Genomic DNA, 10,638 nt, shown 5'->3' with positions numbered 1-10,638 from the left:
AATTATCAAATTTTTTATTGGGGTGCAGCCCAGCGCTAAAGTAACTAGCAACATTGTTATTAGAAAGCAAGTAGCTTTACCAATAGTAAAATTAATCAAGATCTTTAGTTTAACATGTTAAAGTGTGTTAAATGGAGAAATTTTTCCTTCTTTTAGCGTGTTAAACCGATATAGCATTTAACAAGGTTGTGATTCTAAATGGAGACTGATGTCACGCAACAAACCAGCTGAGCTCGATACCATTTTGTCTGTTGTCGTTTTGATAGTTTAGTTGCTAGTAGTTCGTGCTGTTTTGGTCGTTTTACAATTTTAATAAAGTAATGGATAACAGATAATAACAGAAATAATAGAGGAAACAAGGAACAAGTGAGGTAGAATAAAGATGATGTGACGAAGCTATTGGAAATTCCCTAAAGATTACAAGATTACCAATCAAGTTGCCCAGAAAATCCGGCAGGAGTTCCTCTGGATTTAACAAATATGTAATATGTGACTTTAAATTAGCCTGATCACAATTCCATACTTATAACATTTAGTATGTTTTTTAATTTAAAGCAACACCGTAAATACCCCTACTGTTTGTTGAAGAGTCTTTCTCGATAATATTATATTATTTATAAGAACGAATATGTCTCCCTTATATTCCTTACACTTCGAAATTTAGGGAGAAGGATAGATACTCAATACTTGGAGTAAACTAGTAATATATTAATTTTATGTACACTTTGAAAAAAAAATTATTATTATGAGGAAGTCAATTTCTTAGCAATGAATAACTTCACTAATTGTAAACTACAAATGACAACTATGAGAGCATATAAAAAATTAGTGGATATCTTAAGCAACTGCAATGCACCTAGAGAGCTTTTAATTGTATGTTTTATAAAGTTAGTAAGCCATCGATATATTCATTAATCATTCCTGTCACCTTTATTGATATAATGTTATATTCTCGACCTGCTTTGCAGTTAAATAACCTAATCTTTGCTAAGAACTAAGATGACGCGGTTTGTCCCTATCCCTTGGGTTAAATCCCCGAGGAAACTGCTTCAGCGTAGGGGAATCGATAACTGAAGGGGGGAAGAGGGGCCGAAAGTGAGAGGGGGCTACGTCACAGGAGGCTAGGGTCAATGTCTGTTGCAAACTGCTCCTCGTTGCATTTAGCAGCTCTCCTATAGGAGCAGTAGTTTGCTATTAGTGATTAATGATAGTCATCTCATTGTTGCCCTACCTTCTATTCTCTTCGCTCTCTAAGCAACGCTCGCTCAATAGTTCAACCAAGCTTTTTACCTCGGGGCCAAGTTCAAGGCAAACTATTTCTAAGGCTGTATACATTAGTCAAATTGGAACTGCATAACGCCTGCTTTTTTATGATTAATGGTTCACTTGCGTTAAGTATAAAGCGATTGGATTTCATTGATGTGAAAAGTCTTGACAAAAAATGGCCAAATACAATTACTTTCTATAGAATGTTAATCATAACAAAATATATTCTTATACTTAATTATAGAATTCTTAATTCAAAATCTTTTTTGCTTTTAAGGAGAGTTATTTCGTTTTGTTTTTTTTTGGAGCGAGGAGGTAATAGGTTAGAATTTTTGACCTCTCTGGTGACTATTCTGGGGAAATGTTGGGAGGCCAGGAACATGTTTGAGCCCTGCCGACCGCATGCATGATTGGGTATTGATTAGTCACTGCGGTTGAAATCTCTTTTTGGACTCACGAAACCCCTGATTTTAATAATATCAATCATTGATATTATTAAAATCAGTAATTATCAACTTTGTAATTAATTCATTATTTATCATGGAATATGTCTCTTCAGAATACTACTACAGAAATTTTAAATAGAACTTAGAGTAAAATACAAGAGAATTAAAAAAAAAAATTAAATGTGTACCTCTACAACCCATGAAGGGTTACGGGTGCAGTACTGTTACTAGAACAACGGTTGTACAAGAAAGTGATTTGTTCAGAATCATCCTAGACCGCCTGATTTTTACCCAATTAAGGGTTTCTGCTTTACTTGGCTGTGGGAACCCCGGAGAGCTCCAGAACCCTAAGGACTGTAGAATAAAAAAAGTAACCCATAAAAAATTAAATGAAAATTGTTTTAATTATGATAATCCCCCTCTATAGAAAAAAAATGTCAGAATTAATTAATGGATTGCTATTACTAATTAAGTAAATATTATGGACTATTAATAAAAATTGAGCACTATAAATAAAAATTAATCCTCTAATTCTAGATTGCGCAGTAAAAAAAAAATGAATAAGAGAGTTATGATCTTTTTTTTTTTTTAACAATTGAATATGAAAAAGACACCCATAGCTATATACAGCGTTATAAATAAAAAAATATTCTTTTAAATTGTTGAGGTTGAAAAAACTTCCAAATATAATATAAATTATTCTATACTTTACTTGTACAACGTTTAGGGACATTATCCAAATCTCATGCACCTTGCATCCACATATTTGTGATCCACATATTTTTTCAATTTTCATTTTTAAATCCTGTCATCTATACACTTATAGTTTAAAATTGTTTTATAACTACTCTCACTTGTGAAAAACATTAATTTAAATAATGTAGTTATAAAAAAAATTTAAACTCAAAGTGTGTTGATGACATGATTTTAAAATAGGAATTGAAAAAATGACAAATATGTAGATGCAATGTTGCATGAGTTTGGGATAATGTCCCAAAACGTTGTACGAGCGAAATATCGAATAGTTTATATTATATTTGCAATTTTTTTTCAAAACTTACCTTAACAATTTAAAAGAATTAATATAATCAACTTCCTAAAAATCCAGAAAAAAATTAAGATAACATAAAGGAGCATCCAGTGCGATTCTTATGACTTTATTAATTTTTTCCTTTTCATAAAGGATGCTCCCCATACTTCACAGCCATAAATCAGCAATGGCCTGAGTATTGTTTTAAAAATAAAGAATAATGTTTTATTTTTTTTAATTTTATTTTCTGTTTACGATGGGATATAGCATTACTATCCTTGATAATGTTGATATGGTGATTCCAGGTAGGGCAGTGATAGGGTTATGATCAAAATATTAAATTTTGCTTAGTAGGAGTTAGTAATATTATGATTATAGACTTGGTGATAAAGAATACGCCTTTAATTTGAAAAATGAGCTGGTTGATAGAACGAATATCTATGATGGTAGAAGTTCACCGTGAGATGAGTATTGAAGGTCTTATTTCCTCTTCTTACTCCCTCTGATTGGTGCTGGTGTGAATTTATTCACTAAAGCTGAATTTTCTACATTTATATGTATATTTTCTGCGTGCTAGGTTAGCTAGAAGGATAAGCAGATTTGCCCATAGATGGTGCAGCTTCTTGCTCTAAATGAACAATTGAATTTCATCCCTATATAACTTTTAGGCCTTTAAAAAGAAACAAATGAACTTCTAACATTAATAAATATAATAATAATAGCCTGCAATAATAATTATAAATTAATGTGAGGAGAAGATTTGTATTAAAGATGTCCTTGAAGATGGCTGAAATAGCCGAAACGTTGGACTAATAAGAAATAAAGTGTTGAGACAGTATTGGATACAATTTGTGGTTTTATTTAATAAATAATTACCTTGTCTCAAAAAATTTTGAAATAATATTATTTAATAAATATAGTTAGTAATTTATAAAGAAGTTAATACTAATTAAAAAATACACATAACGATATATAAAATATGCATATTTAAATTTTGATTGGAACATAAATTATCAATTTATATTATTACTTCTAGGTATTAATAAATTTAAATTATAAATAAAAAAAATCTATTTTCAGTCTTTTGGGGCTGGATCGTAAAAGTGCATTTGAAGTTGAGAGATGAATTAGAGCGAAGTATAAAGGAAGGAAAATAATTTCACTAGTACGGAGATGGGATAAAAAAGGATCTATAGCAAGATGCGCTTCGGCAGGTCATAGTATATTAATCTGAAGGCTGGAAACTAGTGTTGGGGCTTGGACGTAGGACATGAATTGAGGTTATCGGAGAGGTATCATGGAAGGTGGGATTTAGTTATCCAAGAATGATGACTAAACAAATCTCTTTTAAAGGTCTGAAAGGACCGTGACTCAATCTGTGTTATGAAAGTCTATCAGAAAAGAGTCAAAGACAGAAAAGAAAGTCAATTAGTCAGTACCTGCAATTGTAAACCTTGTCTGTACTCTTGTGTTATTTTCATGGAATATAGTTATTCTTTTCTATATTATGAAAAAAGAACGGGATCCGTAAAATTGGTTCCATTGTTAGGTTCATATTATGAAGGCATTCATCAATATTCCAGAAGTTAGACTATCAAAAAGTTACAGCTGAAATTTTATGTGTCTAACTTTTATTATGAGCAAGAAGAAAAAGGCTGTCATTAAAATGAAAAGACATTATGTCTTAATCTGGTCCTAAACCCGGAAAATATTCTGATGCCTTTACTGGCCTACAAAAAAACTGTTTTATGATAATGGTAGGGTATGCTAAAAATAAGAATTTTGTACTAATTAGAATGAGTTAAAATTATCTTTACAGTTAATTTATTATAATATTTACATTTAAATATGGATGGACAAACTCGATTTTATAAATTTTGTAATCGTCAATAGGGGGCTGTATTCATAATAGGGGCTACATGATTGGTTTAACATGTTAAAGTGTATTATTTGGATGAAGTTGTGTTAAGTGCAGAAATATTTCCTTCTTTTAGCATGTTAAAACGATATAACATTTAACATGGCTGAGAGTCTTTTAGAAGGGGTATTCATGATATGTTAAATGTTATAAGTATAGGATTGTGAGCAGCCCTATTTAAAGTCATGTTGAATGTTAAATACATGCGACAGACCAGCTGAGCTATACACCATTTTTTCAGTTGCTCATAGTTCATGTTTGGTTTGTGTTGTTTTTGTCTTGGAAGTTTTTAAAACTCTAATGAAGTTATTGATAAAAATAATAATTAGAATGTTCTGGAGGTTAAAAAATAATAAGAAAATCCTCTGCATTTAACATGTAACTTAGACTTCAAATTGAGCACAATCCTATACTTATAACATTAAGCATCATAAAACTTCCCACATTTAAGGCAACTTCATGGGTGTTTAACAGCTAGTTAAAGATGTTTAGGCCTCAGTAAAATTCATTATATGCGAAAATTCATCATGACCCTATTGCTAGTTTTTCGGGAAATTTTCGTTATTATCTGAGCTTGGTAAACTTACAGAAAGTTAAAAATAATAAATAAAAAATATGAAATGATAGAACAGGGAATATATACTAGAAGGAAGATGTATGTTAATCTACTCTTATATATCTCGTAAAACTTAAAGTTAACCTAGATGTAATTATTATAAATGTAATTGTAAACTGATTTCTTTCTATGGATTTTGATGGAAAACTGTTTTCAAAGATTGTAAAAATTTACCTATAATTATAGATTTGTGTGTGGCCGCAGTATATTTTTAGGTTTGCAGCCAAAAGCACTTAAAGTAATACTAGTTGCTTAACTAATTTTAAAGGATTAAATTTGAATATAACATGAATGAAGCTTTATGGTACATATCATCTGAGAGCTTAAAATGAGCCTATTTTTACGGGACTATGGAGTGCAGCGCCAATCTTATGCAGTTAAATGCACTGCACTACACTATTTCTTTTTATACCTGAATACTCATTTACAATGAATGGATTTAAAACTTCTATTTTTTATTGAGTGTCTTTTACCCAGTAAAGATTACCCGTTAGAAGTTTCTAGTGTTGTTTTTTTTGTATCAGTAATATATATTTCTTTATTTCTATCAAAACATCTTTTTTTGTTTTTATGATAATGTAATTTTAACTGCTAACATATATTTATTTCTTTTATAATATAATTCATTTTTCTCTTGAAATAAACAATACGGACAGAAAATGTCCTTGAAAAGTAGCTGTTGAACCTTCTAGAGAGCACCATCTAAACTTTATTTCAACTAAAATTTTTCCTAATTTTGCATTCAGTTTTCAAAATTTTGAAAAATACCTTGGGTACAAAAAAATATAGCACATATGTATGTAGATATACTTTATACCAATTTACCAATAATATGTACCTATTGGTACACTTTTGCTCTGCCCAGCTGAAACAAAGGAGGATTTGTGTACAAATGTGAAATCAGACTAAAATCCACATTGTAACCTTAAATCTAATTTGCAGTACCTATCATGAGGATAGTAGAGTGAAACATTCAAGTTGTACTTGTGTATGCATGCTACCCTGCAATGCAACACATGGAAGTGGGAACAGTAATTCTTTCACATAAATGAAGTTAGGCCATTGCAAGTCGCTCAAAGTTTCCGCCATTGTTCTCGTAGCAGTTATCTGAAGTTGAGAACACCACCGGAAATAATTTCTGTGTCAGTGAGCGAGTGGTATCAGTTCTTGTACTGATTTATGAAATCAATCTCTATTTAAGGACTAAATGAATTTGAATTTAATCATATCATTAGTCCAACTTATTTTCTTATGTTTAAAATTGATTGGAAGAATATATGATTCAAAAACTATAATAAATTTTTATCACTTTATTGCATAACTCTTTCGTAATACTTGAAAATTTAAAAAAAGCCTAATAAAATCTTATTCTCTTTTGCGGTCACTGTATTTTCAAATACGCACAGTACCTACCTGAATAAATATAGATTGGTGGGTTTGATTCGGTTCTGACTGACACTGTATCTGTTTTATAGATATGTTTGAAAATACGTTCCTCAATTCTTTTCATTAACACCTGTTTACATGCATAGCAATGAAGAAGGAACTAATAATGAAATTCCCTTAGAAATATTGTATAGGCAAGTCCTTAAATTCATCCTCTGCTTGTTAGTTAGAGTAAAAAATGTATAATTAGTTAGGAAATTAATGAAGGTTCAGAAAGCATTCCTTGTTGAATGAGATTCCCCTTTTACCTTTTTAAGGTTGCTTTTCCCCTCCTCAGAATTTTCCTTTTAATATGAAACTTGAGAAGAGTCTTTTATGACTTCCTACACGCTCCCATATTTTTAAACATTGCTTGGAACAAGAATCGTATTTAATGGTGAGTTATTAGTTGACAGTGGCTACATATAAATGAGGAGTTGGGGGTATGGTTACTGAAGAACACAAAAAAGTTTCGGCCTAAATCTCAACCCTTCATCGGGGATAAGAACAGAAACTAGATAAGGATAGAGAATTTCTGGTGAATGCATGAAATTCTGACCACCAGTTGGCACCAATAAATATGTTTTTACTTATTGGTGTTCTTCTCATACCGCGCCCCCTCCCCCTTCAACAATCTTCTTCTCATACAAAGTTAAATCCCAATCCTAATCTTGACCATCTTAAGGAAGAAAAGAAAAAACCGTGCTTTAGTGTGCGGCAACTTAAAGAACATCGTGGAGTATACTAACCAGAACTTTGTCTAAAGTTTGTTCAACAAAAACAAATTTTTGCGAACCCCTTAGGGTGGTCCATCTAAAGGTAGCTAAAAATGCTTAGTCATATTTGAAAGTGTGTAATAATGACGATAAATAAAAGCACATAATAACAAAAAATATAAGAAATCAACATATGATATTGGTACAGAATTAAAATTAAGAATGAGAGAAGAAAACAATATAAATATGAAAATCAACTAAATAAATAAATTTTGAAATGAGAAATTATTTAGAATTAAAGTAATATAGAGAAAAACGTAAATGTTATTGATTCAATATATAAGTAAGATAACAAAATTTAAAAAGTTGGTATAAAGTTACATATAGTAAGTAATACTAATAACAGTAAGTACCTATAGTGAACTTTACTAAAAGAGTAGGTGAAGGAGAAAGAATAAAGAAACAGAGGAAGTATAGTAGAAAAAAAGGTAGTTAATAAAATAAACAAACCGTCTGGAAGCATATCCAACACCAAGTACGGCTAGCGCAGTGGGAAATTATTGTTTCCATAAGTATGGTTACTCTATAATCGTTAATAATGTAGAAATTTGGAGTAATAATGTGTAGAATTTCAATGATATGTTTCAAACCCATTGCTGACAAAGCCATAATCTCCTTTTTTTAATATTTTTCAATGAACCGTGTTATACATTTTGTTGATTTATGACAAGTGTTTATACGGAGACTGATATTTAGTACTAATTTTCAAAATGAAACCCCTTTCGTTAATAAATATTTCTATTTATTTATTTCCTCATTATAATACCTGAAATGTACTAATCTTTTTGTAACTTTTTGCTAATTAATCCATAAAATAAATCTGTTCCGATACAACCCATGAAGGATCAGGGAAGCAGAACTTGGAAAAAAATTACTGTCACTAGACCAACGGTTGTGCAAGCAGATTTGGTCACGCTCGACCACCGCATTTTTTTACCAGTCTTATTATGAGGCTGGGTGGATCCCAGAACGCTCCTGTATCCACAGGGTTGACCCACTGCTACAGAATACAAAATTATCTGTCAAAGAGAGATTCGAACTCCAAGTCCTTGGAGTTAGTAGCACAGTACCTTAGCACTAAGCCACGCTGCTCCTCTATCTACATTGTGTTTTATATCTGATGATTGGGCTAAACCTGGCCCCCATATTGTCAACACATTGTGTTTGATCCTCTGATGTCTTTGATATCTGCCACAGTGAGGAATATGGTCGTTCAGGGCAAACATCGTTTAGCGACTGAAGACTGTATCTACTCTTCTTAACGACTATACAAGACGTATTATCGTCCCTAACGGTCCATTTCCAGGTGACAGATATCTATTGTGGAAGTTTGATAATCCTGGTAATTCGGCAGTACTGCTACGACAGCAAATTCCAATGTTTATACTACGATGTCTTCCACTATCACTCTCACTATTGCTTTGGAATCTGCGTTTAACAGCTTGCACCCGGAGGAAAACAACTTCAATTTATGAAATGATTAAAAATAGTGCTCTACGATTTTGGTTGCACGTTAATAGCGATAATCGCCCAAATGAAAACGCTCTTGTAGGTTGGGTCCGCGAAGGTAATGGATAGTAATTTAAAGAAGATAGATTTTTGAATTTTTGCAGGAAAGTTCTGTATTATAAAAAAAAAAACGGTATATGTAATTTTAAAATGAGAAAATTTGGAGTGAGAGTATCCTGTGTTTTTTTTCAATATTGTTATGGATTATGCCGGTATGGTATGAATCAAATTTTTATCATCTGCAACACCCTAATTTGCTTATAATTAATTAATAATATCATACTCATTTGTCATTATGAATCCATTAGTATTAGAAATAACCTAATGCATTTATTAATATATTTCAATGAAAGATATGCTGTGATGGTTTTCAATCCAAGTAATGACGACTGACATTTGTTAACAATCACCTTTCGACAAGACAATGAATTTAGGGGCCATAAGGTCACGTGGGCAGGGGGTGGTTCACCCTTAGTGTGACCAGCTGATAACGATTTTCCACCCATTTCATGCTCATATTTCTCCCCTTAGCGACCTTAATGTCTTTTAATTTTTGTTGTAAAAAAAGTATATATAAAAATGTTTTATTGAACTACAAGTTAATGCTTAAATTTATAAATATAATTTTCTAAATAATGATTAATACTATCTTTTGAAAACTTTTCTAAATTAAGTTGTATTTTATAAATTCATTGGATTATAATTAAATTGTTTACATTATTTTATTTAAGGAAGCTTTGTTTTCTATTTTAAATATTTTTTCTATTGACAGGTTTCAGAAGAGTCAGTGGGGAAGGATTGGAGGTAATATTATCAGCTTTGTATTGATTTATGTATTCTGTTATTTCTTTGTTTACTATGGAAATAGTGGCTAAGTAATATTTAAAATGTAAATTGTATACCTTTAATTCATATTAACATTTTTTATCATACCTTGGTAAGGGGAATCAACTTACATTGAAAAAGTAGTACTAGATTTCTTATTCCATTAGCTTAAACATCACTAATCAGTTTTATTTTTCTGTATCAACTTTAACCACATCTATGTACAATTTACATACAATTTATGTTTTTGAAAATTAATTTTAATATATTTGATTCTCTGCATTCAACTTAAGCTTGTTTTCTTGTGCTCACTGACTAATTCTATTCAAGTCTTCTAGAACATTTCCGTAGCAACTAATAAGTCAGAAGGTGGGAAGGAAAGGTAAATTTGGAAATAATCTGCGTACAAATGGTAATGAGAATAATGGATTAGGATGGGAAGGTCATTGATGTAGATAGCGATGAACCCTGAGAGACTTGCATAATTTTTGTTGAAATATATTAACTTATTAATTACTTCATTTATAAATAAGGGCATTTATATAACTTCAATTTTTTGTGATTAAACCCCCTATCTATCTGTTTTTGTATCTTTATTTTATAATTTTAGATTAACTGAATTCTTCTTTTTTTTTTTAATAATTTATTTATTGTAATTTAAAACTGTACAAAATAATACAATAGGTAAATATGTAGTATGTTTTATATACACTTGAAAATCTTGTGAAAGAACCACCCATTGGTGGTACTTCAAACATTAATTTAAATTAGAAGGTCCCGTGGCCATCTTCTTTTCAGACGCCTCGGAGGATTATCAGGAATTGTTA

General features: G+C 30.9%; 1 protein-coding gene across 3 annotated transcripts in view; it reads left to right on the top strand.

Annotated features, from left to right (window-relative positions):
- bsk (mitogen-activated protein kinase dJNK) overlaps positions 1-10,638 on the top strand; it is a 141,056-nt gene that overhangs the window by 58,020 nt on the left and 72,398 nt on the right. For 2 of the 3 annotated variants that reach the window (XM_014427548.2, XM_014427549.2), the window contains one exon: positions 9,759-9,790. The exons of the other annotated variant lie outside the window; for it this stretch is intronic. The gene's annotated coding sequence lies outside the window, so the exon portion shown is untranslated. The remainder of the gene's footprint in view (positions 1-9,758; positions 9,791-10,638) is intronic. 3 annotated transcript variants of the gene reach the window in all.

This window comes from Halyomorpha halys, unplaced genomic scaffold (assembly GCF_000696795.3).
Source record: "Halyomorpha halys isolate HHAL.00 unplaced genomic scaffold, Hhal_1.1 Scaffold655.1, whole genome shotgun sequence".
In the NCBI taxonomy this organism is placed as follows: domain Eukaryota; kingdom Metazoa; phylum Arthropoda; class Insecta; order Hemiptera; family Pentatomidae; genus Halyomorpha; species Halyomorpha halys.
The sequence above is the reverse complement of the archived record's forward strand: the minus strand, read 5'-3'. Positions and strand labels throughout refer to the sequence as shown.